We start from the raw sequence: 10,749 nt of genomic DNA on the forward strand, positions 1-10,749 counted from the left end.
TGGCTTGCAGACAGCCGCCTTCTCACTATGTCCTCATATGACCTCTTCTTTGTGAGCTCCTTGGGGGAAAAAGAGAGCTTTGGTCTCAAGAGATAAATATCCACATGGCCAATAAGTATGTGAACTGTTGCTCAACATCATTAGTCATTAGAAAAATCCCAGCATTTTGGGAGGCCACTTTGGGTGGACCACCTGAGGTCAGGAGTTCGAGACCAGCCTGGCCAACATGGTAAAACCCCATCTTTACAAAACAAAAATTAGCTGGGCGCAGTGGCACACTCCTGTAATCCCAGCTACTTGGGAGGCTGAGGCACAAGAATCGCTTGAACCTGGAGGTGGAGTTTGCAGTGAGCTGAGATCGAGCCTCTGCACTCCAACTTACATGATAGAGCAAGAATCTGTTTAAAAAAAAAAAAGAATTTAGCTAAGTCATAGGATGCTATAGTTTTAATAAATAAAGATCATTTTTCTACATACTAACAATAAAAAAATTGATTGGAAAATGAAGTGGTTTTGTTTTGTTTTGATATGGAGTTTTGCTCTAGTTGCCCAGGCTGGAGTACAATGGCATGATCTCTGCTCACCCCAACCTCTGCCTCCTGGGGTTCAAGCGATCCTTCTGCCTCAGCCTCTCAAGTAGCTGGAATTACAGGCATGCGCCACCACACCAGGCTAATTTTGTATTTTTCTTTTTCTTTTTTTTTTGAGACGGAATCTCGCTCAGTCACCCAGGCTGGAGTGCAGTGGCACGATCTCAGCTCACTGCAAGCTCCGCCTCCCGGGTTCACACCATTCTCCAGCCTCAGCCTCCCGAGTAGCTGGGACTACAGGTGCCCATCACCTCGCCCAGCTAACTTTTTTGTATTTTTAGTAGAGACGGGGTTTCGCCGTGTTAGCCAGGATGGTCTCAATCTCCTGACCTCGTGATCTGCCCACCTTGGCCTCCCAAAATGCTGGGATTACAGGCATGAGCCACCACACCCAGCCTAATTTTGTATTTTTACTAGAGACAGGGTTTCTCCATGTTGGTGAGGCGGGTCTCGACTCCTGAACTCAGGTGATCCGCCCGCCTCGGCCTCTCAAAGTGCCGAGATTACAGGCATAAGCTACTGCGCCCAGCCTTTCATTTTGTTTTGAGTTCCCGCTGTCACCCAGGCTGGAGTGCAGTGGCGCGATCTCCGCTCACTGCAAAATCCGCCTCCCAGGTTCAAGCAGTGAGCCTCAGCCTCCCCAGTAGCTGGGATTATAGGCGCCTGCCAACACATCCTGCTAATTTTTTGTATTTTTAGTAGAGACGGGGTTTCATCATGCTGGCCAGGCTGGTCACAAACTCCTGACCGCAGGTGATCTGCCTGCCTTGGCCTCTGGAAGTGTTGGGATTACAGGCGTGAGCCACCATGCCCGACCCTGGAAAATAAAGTTTTAATAATGTAATTTCCATAGCATTAAATATCACATACGTAGGAAATAGATCCACAACATATATGTTCAGTTGAGTTTTGACAAAAGAGTCAGGCCAAGACCATAAGGAAAGAGAAACCTTTCTTTTTTTTTTTTTTTTTTAAATATGGAACGCTTCACGAATTTGCGTGTCATCCTTGCGCAGGGGCCATGCTAATCTTCTCTGTATCATTCCAATTTTAGTATATGTGCTGCCGAAGCAGCACATATATCTGACAATATATCTGTCACCCAGGCTGGAGTGCAGTGGCATGATCTTGGCTCACTGCAACCTCTACCTCCTAGGTTTAAGCTGTTCTCCTTCCTCAGCCTCCCGAGTAGCTGGGATTACAGGTGCCTGCCACCACGCCCAGCTAATTTTTGTATTTTTAGTAGAGACAGGGTTTCACTGTGTTGGCCAGGCTGGTCTCAAACTCCTGACCTCATGATCCACCCACCTCGGCCTCCCAAAGTGCTGGGATTACAACCTTGAGCCCCTGCACCTGGCCTGACAGTTTGTATAAAGTTAAATGATCATCTATTCCATGGCCCAACAATCCCTCTCCTAGGTATCACCTCAGGAGAAATGAAAACACATGTTGGCTGGGCATGGTGGCTCATGCCTATAATCCTAGCACTTTGGGAGGCCAAGGTGGGTGGATCCCTTGAGCTCAGGAGTTCAAGACCAGCCTAGGCTGTCTGGAGCCATGAGGCCCGGAATTAGCCAACCTCTGTTGCTTGATCTCCGCGAAGCAGAGACAAGATGGCACATTTCCGGGTTCTTTATTATAAATTGTTCCTGCGCGCACCTAAAGCTTTTCCCGCGCGCGCCTAAAGCTTTTCCCGCGTGCGCCTAAACTTTTCCCATGTGCGCCTAGACTTTTCCCGTGCGCGCCAACCTTTCCCGTGCGCGCGCAAACATTTTCGCGCTCAGGAAGATATGCAGCCTATGGTGCAGGCACGATCCAGCGCCTGGAAAAATTACAAACCCACGGCGCATGCGCAATTATAATTTGAGAGAACCCAGCCCCCCGTCACCGCCTTGGCCCAACCTCTTCCTCTGCCAGCCTATATAAGGCATTGCACCACCACCATTAAACGCAACTTGATCAGGCTATTTGTCTTGTCTCCATTTCTCGTGTTTTCTTGTCTCCTCCATTCCCACTCCCCCTTCCAGGGTCCGTGTGGACTGTCCTGCAGGTCGGGACACGTGGCGCCCAAACAGGGACCTGGACACAGGGGAAAAAGTGAGGAAGAAGGCACTAAGGTCGGCCGAAAGTGAAAGTGGAAGAAATTCCTCCGGACGCCGCAGGAGCCTGCCGCGTTGGAACCAGAGGTGAGTAACAGTGTCTGATTATGGGACAAGAATTAAGCCAGCATCAAATTTATGTAGGGCAATTAAAAGAGGCTTTAAAAGCACGAGGAGTAAAGGTTAAAAGTAATGATTTATTTAAGTTTTTTGATTTTGTAAAAGATACCTGCCCTTGGTTTCCACAAGAGGGAACCATTGACATAAAGAGGTGGCGTAGGGTGGGAGATTGTTTTCAAGATTATTGTAGTACTTTTGGACCAGAAAAGGTTCCGATAACAGCCTTTTCTTATTGGAATCTGATCAAAGATATAATAGATAAAAAGGAAAAAGAAAAAGATCCTGAGGTAATGGCGGTGGTTACTCAGACTGAGGAAATATTAAGAGGCAGCTCCCAAACCGACCTCGAAAAATCCATACCTAATAAAGAAATAGACCTTATATCGCTACAAAGCAATGAGGAAGAGGCTGGGGTCCCCTCAATAACAAATATAGAAACATCAAACAAGGAAAAGGCCAAAAAATACCCAGTTTTACCTACAACTAATGAAAACAAAAGTAAAAATAACCTTAACCCTTCAGAAGTAGACTGGGATAATTTGGAGGAAGGGGCAGCAAAACATCATAATTCTGACTGGCCACAAACTCTTACTTATCCTCCTCCCTATAATAAGGCTTCTGCCCCCGCAGTTATGGCAGTAATAGACCCAAAAGAGGAGCTTAGAGAAAAAAATTGCACAACTTGAGGAGCAAATAAAGCTCGAAGAACTACATCAGTCTTTAATCACTAGATTGCAGAAATTAAGGACAGGAAGTGAGAGCGTTCAATACCCTAAAGGAATAGAGAAGCACTCTCACCCTCAGAGACCCGGACAGCATGTCCCAAAAGGAAGGTCGCTTGGTAGTAGGGATAGGGAGGATTCCTCTCCTCGAGACGTTTTTCCAGTAACTGAAACTACAGATGCGCAGGGCCGAGCCTGGAAACACCACAATGGGTTTAAATTTACTGTAATAAAAGAACTAAAAACCGCTGTCTTGCAATACGGAGCTACTGCCCTGTACACCCTGGCCATAGTCGAATCTGTGGCCGAAAATTGGCTCACTCCCATAGATTGGAATACCTTAGTTAGAGCAGTTCTTTCCGGAGGCGACCATCTGATTTGGAAGTCAGAATTTTATGAAAATTGTAGAGATACGGCCAAGAGAAACCAACAAGCTGGAAATGGTTGGGATTTTGATATGCTAACTGGCTCGGGTAATTACACAGAAACCGATGCTCAGCTGCAGTACGATCCCGGACTGTTTTCTCAAATCCAAGCAGCAGCTACCAAAGCCTGGAGAAAACTCCCTGTTAAAGGGGATCCAGGAGCCTCGCTCATGGGGGTCAAACAGGGGCCTGATGAGCCTTTTGCAGACTTTGTACATAGACTTTTAACCACGGCCAGCAGAATATTTGGAAATGCTGAGGCAGGGGTGGATTATGTAAAACAGCTAGCTTATGAAAACGCTAACCTGGCTTGTCAGGCAGCAATCAGACCTTATAGAAAGAAAACAGACTTAACAGGCTACATCCACCTCTGTTCAGACATAGGGCCCTCATATCAACAGGGCTTGGCTATGGCTGCTGCCTTTAGTGAACAAACTGTCAAAGACTTCCTCACTAGTAAAAATAAGAATAGCAAGGGGTGCTTCAAGTATGGAAAAATGGGACACTTCGCTAGGGATTGTAAGGGAGAGCTAGCTAAGACCTTAGAGGCAAAAGCTCCAGGCCTCTGCCCTAGGTATAAAAGAGGAAAACATTGGTCCAACAAATGTAAATCTAAAACTGACAATCAAGGAAATCCCCTAACACCTCAACAGGGAAACCGATTGAGGGGCCGGCCCCAGGCCCCGAAACAAGCTTATGGGGCAGTCAGTTTTGTACCAACCAACCACAATCCGTTTCACAACTTAGTAGAGCGACCCCAGGAAGTGCAAGATTGGACTTCTGTTCCACCTCCCACACAGTATTAACCCCTGAAATGGGACCCCAAGCCTTAGGTACTGGGGTATGTGGGCCCCTACCCTCAAACATGTTTGGATTAATCCTAGGGAGAAGCAGTGTCACCGTGAAAGGCCTACAGGTCTTTCCAGGAATAGTTGATAGTGATTATGTAGGAGAAATCAAAATCATGGCCAAGGCTATTGACAACATCATTATCATTCCTCAAGGGGATAGAATAGTGCAGTTACTCCTGTTACCATTGCTAAAAACAGCTAATAAAGTCCAATCGCCCCTAAGGGGAAAGGGAGGATTCGGATCCTCAGACATCTACTGGGTACAGCCCATTACTAATCAAAAACCCTCTCTCACCTTATGGCTAGACGGAAAGTTGTTTACAGGACTGATAGACACAGGGGCCGATGTAACAATTATTAAACAACAAGATTGGCCCACCAGTTGGCCCACTTCAGAGACCTTAACAAATTTACGAGGAATCGGGCAAAGTAATAACCCTACACAAAGTTCCAAATATCTCACCTGGAGAGATCAAGAAAGTAATTCCGGTCTCATTAAGCCATTTGTTATCCCTGATTTGCCTGTTAACCTTTGGGGTAGAGATCTTCTCTCCCAAATGAGGGTCATGATGTGTAGCCCAAATGCTATAGTCACTGCACAAATGTTGGCTCAGGGCTACCACCCTGGGAAAGGGTTAGGAAAAAGAGAAGATGGCATTTTACAGCCAATCCCAGCCATAGGAAAATAAGATAAAAGGGGGTTTGGAAATTTTTAACCGTGGCCATTGACATGCCTGCACCCCAGAAAAGTGCTGATCCAATCACTTGGAAGTCAGATGAACCTGTTTGGGTTGATCAATGGCCACTAACCAATGAGAAGCTTGCCGCTGCCCAACAGTTAGTGCAGGAACAATTAGAGGCAGGACACATTACAGAAAGCAACTCTCCTTGGAACACCCCCATATTCGTCATAAAAAAGAAATCTGGAAAGTGGAGACTCTTACAAGATTTAAGAGCAGTAAATGCTACTATGGTCCTTATGGGCGCCTTATAGCCAGGGCTACCTTCTCCAGTTGCAATCCCTCAAAGATATTTTAAAATTATCATAGACCTTAAGGATTGCTTTTTTACAATTCCCCTTCATCCTACTGACCAAAAACGATTTGCCTTTAGCTTACCATCTATAAATTTTAAAGAACCCATGAAGCGATACCAATGGAAAGTGTTACCTCAAGGTATGGCCAACAGTCCCACCTTGTGTCAAAAATATGTGGCTACAGCCATACACTCAGTTAGAGAGACATGGAAACAAATGTATATTATACACTATATGGATGACATTCTTAGAGCAGGACAAGTAGGAGAACAAGTTTTACAGTGTTTTGCTCAACTCAAGTGAGAACTAACCACAGCAGGGTTACAAATAGCTCCAGAAAAAATACAACTACAAGGCCCTTACACATATTTAGGTTTTCAAATAAATGGACCTAAAATTGCTAATCAAAAGGCAGTTATCCGTAAAGATAAGTTACAAACCCTCAATGATTTCCAAAAGCTCCTTGGAGACATAAATTGGCTCTGGCCATACTTAAAACTCACCACGGGAGACTTAAAACCTTTATTCGACACCCTGAGAGGTGACCCAAACCCTAAGTCCCTTAGGTCATTATCAAAAGAAGCTCTTTTGTCACTTAATAAAGTAGAGACGGCCATTGCTGAACAATTTGTTACTAACATAGACTATTCACAGTCATTAACCTTTTTAATCTTTAACACAACACTGACACCTACTGGTTTATTCTGCCAAAATAACCCTATTATGTGGGTCCATTTGCCTTCATCTCCCAAAAAGGTATTACTCCCCTATTATGATGCCATAGCAGATTTAATCATCTTAGGTAGAGACAATAGCAAGAAATATTTTGGAATTGAACCCTCTACGATCATACAACCTTATTCAAAGCCACAAATCCATTGGCTAATGCAAAACACTGAAACGTGGCCGATTGCTTGCGCCTCTTATGCCGGTAACTTAGATAACCATTACCCGCCAAATAAGCTTATCCAATTTTGTAAACTACATGCTTTTGTCTTCCCTCATGTCATCAGTAAAACACCTTTAGACAATGCCTTATTAGTATTCACTGATGGGTCATCCACAGGAACTGCTGCATATACCTTTGCTGACACCACTGTTAAATTCAAAACCAGCCATACCTCGGCTCAGCTAGTAGAATTGCAGGCCCTAATTGCAGTGCTGTCAGCCTTCCCTGATCAGGCCCTTAATATTTATACTGACAGTGCATACTTAGCTCACTCAATACCTTTACTTGAGACCGTAGCACAAATCAAACGTGTCAGACACAGCCAAGTTATTTTTACAATGCCAACAATTAATACATGACAGATCAACTCCCTTCTTTCTTGGACACATTAGAGCTCATTCAGGATTACCAGGACCTCTATCCCAGGGCAACCAACTGGCTGATATGGCAACCAAGACGGTAGCCATAGCTACAAATACAAACCTAGCCCAAGCACAGGCTATTCATGCCTTACACCATCTTAATGCTCAAACTTTGAGACTGATGTTTAAAATAACTAGAGAACAAGCAAGACAAATAGTTAAACAATGTCAGACCTGTATAACATACCTGCCAGTCCCTCACTTAGGAATTAACCCAAGAGGACTAGTTCCCAACATGATCTGGCAAATGGATGTCACCCATTATTCAGAATTCGGTAACTTAAAATATGTCCATGTATGTATAGATACATTTAGTGGATTTACACTAGCCACCTTATAAACAGGAGAAGCTACCAAACATGTCATAGCTCATTTACTACACTGTTTTTCCATAGTTGGAAAGCCTAAACAACTAAAAACAGACAATGGTCCTGGCTATACATCCAAAGCCTCTCAAGTCTTCTGTCTTAAATTACAAATAAAACACATTACTGGAATTCCATATAACCCTCAAGGACAAGGAATAGTTGAAAGAGCACACCTATCCTTAAAAACCACCACTGACAAAATAAAAAAGGGAGAATGGTACCCTACTAAGGGCACCCTTAGAAATATCCTTAATCACACACTTTTTATTTTAAATTTTTTTAATTTGGATAACCTGAACAGATCAGCAGCCGATCGATTTTGGCATTCCGAGTCCAAAAAACAAGTTGCCATGGTTAAGTGGAAAGACCCCTTAGACAACACATGGCATGGTCCAGACCCAGTGTTAATCTGGGGAAGAGGCTCAGTTTGTGTTTTTTCTCAAACTCATGGTGCAGCCAGATGGCTACCAGAGCGACTGGTAAGACAGGTACCTAACAATAGCCAATCCAGGGAGTAATTTTCTCCCTGAGAGTACTCTTTTCCTCTATTGCAGAGATGAACTCCAACTACAAGCCCCTCTGGACCATGGTGCTGATTTGCCAAGCATTCCAGGTTTATGCCGGCTTCGGTAATCCCCATGAGGCCCGTGCATATATACGACAACGATACGGTAAGCCCTGTGATTGTCTGGGGGGATATATGACCTCCCCTCCAATTAAGTACCTCTCAACTGTGTCTTGCTCCGCTCACACAGCATACCTGCCTAGTGACTCCTTTAAGTGGAGGTGTGTGTCAACCCCAAGAATATTTAGCGGAGGGGGTACCACAACCTGCCCTTGTGACACATTTGAGACTGCTATGTGTAGTTCCTGCTATACTACTTATCTAGAATGTACCTCTGGCGGTAAAACATACTATACTGCTATCTTAACAAGATCTAGAACTCCTACCATAGGGGCCAGTAATGTCCCTACAGTTTTAGGAAATACCAATAACCTTATATCAGCTGGCTATACTGGAATTGTAGGACAGCATGTCTGCTGGAATACTCACCCCCCTCTTCATATCTCTGACGGAGGAGGACCACAAGACAAGGTCCGAGAAATTATGGTATACAAAAAACTTGAAGAGTTGCAAAGGTCCCTGTACCGGGAAATTCACTACCACCCCTTGGCCTTGCCCAAAGCTCGAGGGAAAGAGAAAATTGATGCCCAGACCTTTGATCTCCTCACTGCTACTCATAACCTGCTTAACAATTCCAACTCTAGAGAGCTAAAGACTGCTGGCTGTGTCTGCAATCAGGAGATTCCCGTTCCTCTTGCCATACCCAGCAATGACTTAAATTATACATCCAATACCCTTTGCACCATAATTCCTCCCCTTAAAGTACAACCTTTAGAATTTCCTAGTTCCTCTTGCATCTACTCCCCTCCCCTTAATAACGCTTACGACCTTGATGTAGGATTCAATGAGTTCAATAATTGTTCCACCATAGCAAATATTTCCCAATCGTTGTGTGCCCCAAACAGCTCAGTTTTTATATGTGGCAATAATAGGGCTTATACCTATTTACCTACTAACTGGACAGGACGCTGTGTCTTAGCCACACTTTTGCCAGACATAGACATTATCCCTGGAGATGAACCTGTACCTATCCCAGCGATAGATCACTTTTTAGGAAGAAACAAAAGGGCAATTCAATTCATCCCCTTACTTGTAGGATTAGGCATAACTACTGCCGTAGCAACTGGGGCTACAGGCCTAGGGGTTTCTGTTACTCAATACACCAAATTGTCTCGCCAATTGATCTCAGATATGCAGGCCATCTCAAGTACTATACAAGATTTACAAGATCAGGTAGATTCTCTGGAAGAAGTAGTGCTCCAAAATAGAAGAGGCCTAGATTTACTAACTGCAGAACAGGGAGGCATTTGCTTGGCTTTACAGGAGAAGTGCTGTTTCTATGCCAACAAATCCGAAATCGTCAGAGATAAAATCAGGCGTCTGCAAGAAGACCTAGAAAAACGAGGAAAAGAAATAACCGATAACCCGTTTTGGACTGGGTTCCATGGACTCCTTCCCTATATTATGCCATTCCTGGGCCCCCTGCTTTGCCTATTGCTCTTACTCTCTGTAGGACCTTTGGTCTTCAATAAGCTCATGACATTCATTAAGCAACAAGTCGAGGCTATCCAAGTGAAACCTATACAGGTCCATTATCATCGCCTAGAACAAGAAGATCGCAGTGGTTCATACTCACACCCATTATGACCACCTCGCCTATGCGATGAACTGGACAGCCAATGACGGGTAAGAGAGTATCATCTCTCACTAACCTAAGACAGGAGGGCCGTCATACGCTACTGCCTAATCCCATGACGGGTACCAGTGATGAGATGTATTACTCCAACCTAAGACAGGCGCAGTTCCCAAGGGATAATCTTCTAGCCACTATTATATATAAAAAAAGGGGCACCTGTCCGGAGCCATGAGGCCTGGAATTAGCCGACCTCTGTTGCTTGATCTCCACAAAGCGGAGACAAGATGGCACATTTCCAGGTTCTTTATTATAAATTGTTCCCGCGCGCCCCTAAACTTTTCCCACGCGCGCCTAGACTTTTCCCGCGCGCCAACCTTTCCCGTGCGCGCAAACATTTTCGCGCCCAGGAAGATATGCAGCCTATGGCGCAGGTGCAATCCCGCGCCCGGAAAAATTACAAACCCACGGCACATGCGCAATTGTAATTTGAGAGAACCCAGCCCCCCGTCACCGCCCTGGCCCAACCTCTTCCTCTGCCAGCCTATATAAGGCATTGCACCGCCACCATTAAAGGCGACTTGATCAGGCTATTTGTCTTGTCTCCATTTCTTGTGTTTTCTTGTCTCCTCCATTCCCACTCCCCCTTCCAGGGTCTGTGTCGACTGTCGTGCAGGTCGGGACACTGGGCAAAATGCTAAGCCACCCCGTCTACAAAAAAAAAAAAAAAAAAATTAGCTGAGTATGGTGTTGTGCACCTATAATCCCAGCTATTTGGGGGACTGAGACAGGAAGATTGCTTGAGCCCGAGAGGCTGAGGCTACAGTGAGTGGAGACCATGCTACTGTATCCCAGCTTTCGCAACAGAGTGAGACCCTGTCTCAAAACAAAAAAAAAAAAAAAATTAAA

The 10,749-nt window shown here is 44.9% G+C and overlaps 1 non-coding gene across 1 annotated transcript; it reads right to left on the reverse strand.

Moving 5' to 3' along the window:
• Positions 1-1,561: 1,561 nt before the first annotated feature.
• On the reverse strand, positions 1,562-1,667 carry LOC111538649. The gene has a single exon (XR_002730403.2). It is a non-coding gene; the product is annotated as a U6 spliceosomal RNA (small nuclear RNA).
• Positions 1,668-10,749: the final 9,082 nt, after the last annotated feature.

This window comes from Piliocolobus tephrosceles, chromosome 5 (assembly GCF_002776525.5).
Source record: "Piliocolobus tephrosceles isolate RC106 chromosome 5, ASM277652v3, whole genome shotgun sequence".
NCBI classification, from domain to species: domain Eukaryota; kingdom Metazoa; phylum Chordata; class Mammalia; order Primates; family Cercopithecidae; genus Piliocolobus; species Piliocolobus tephrosceles.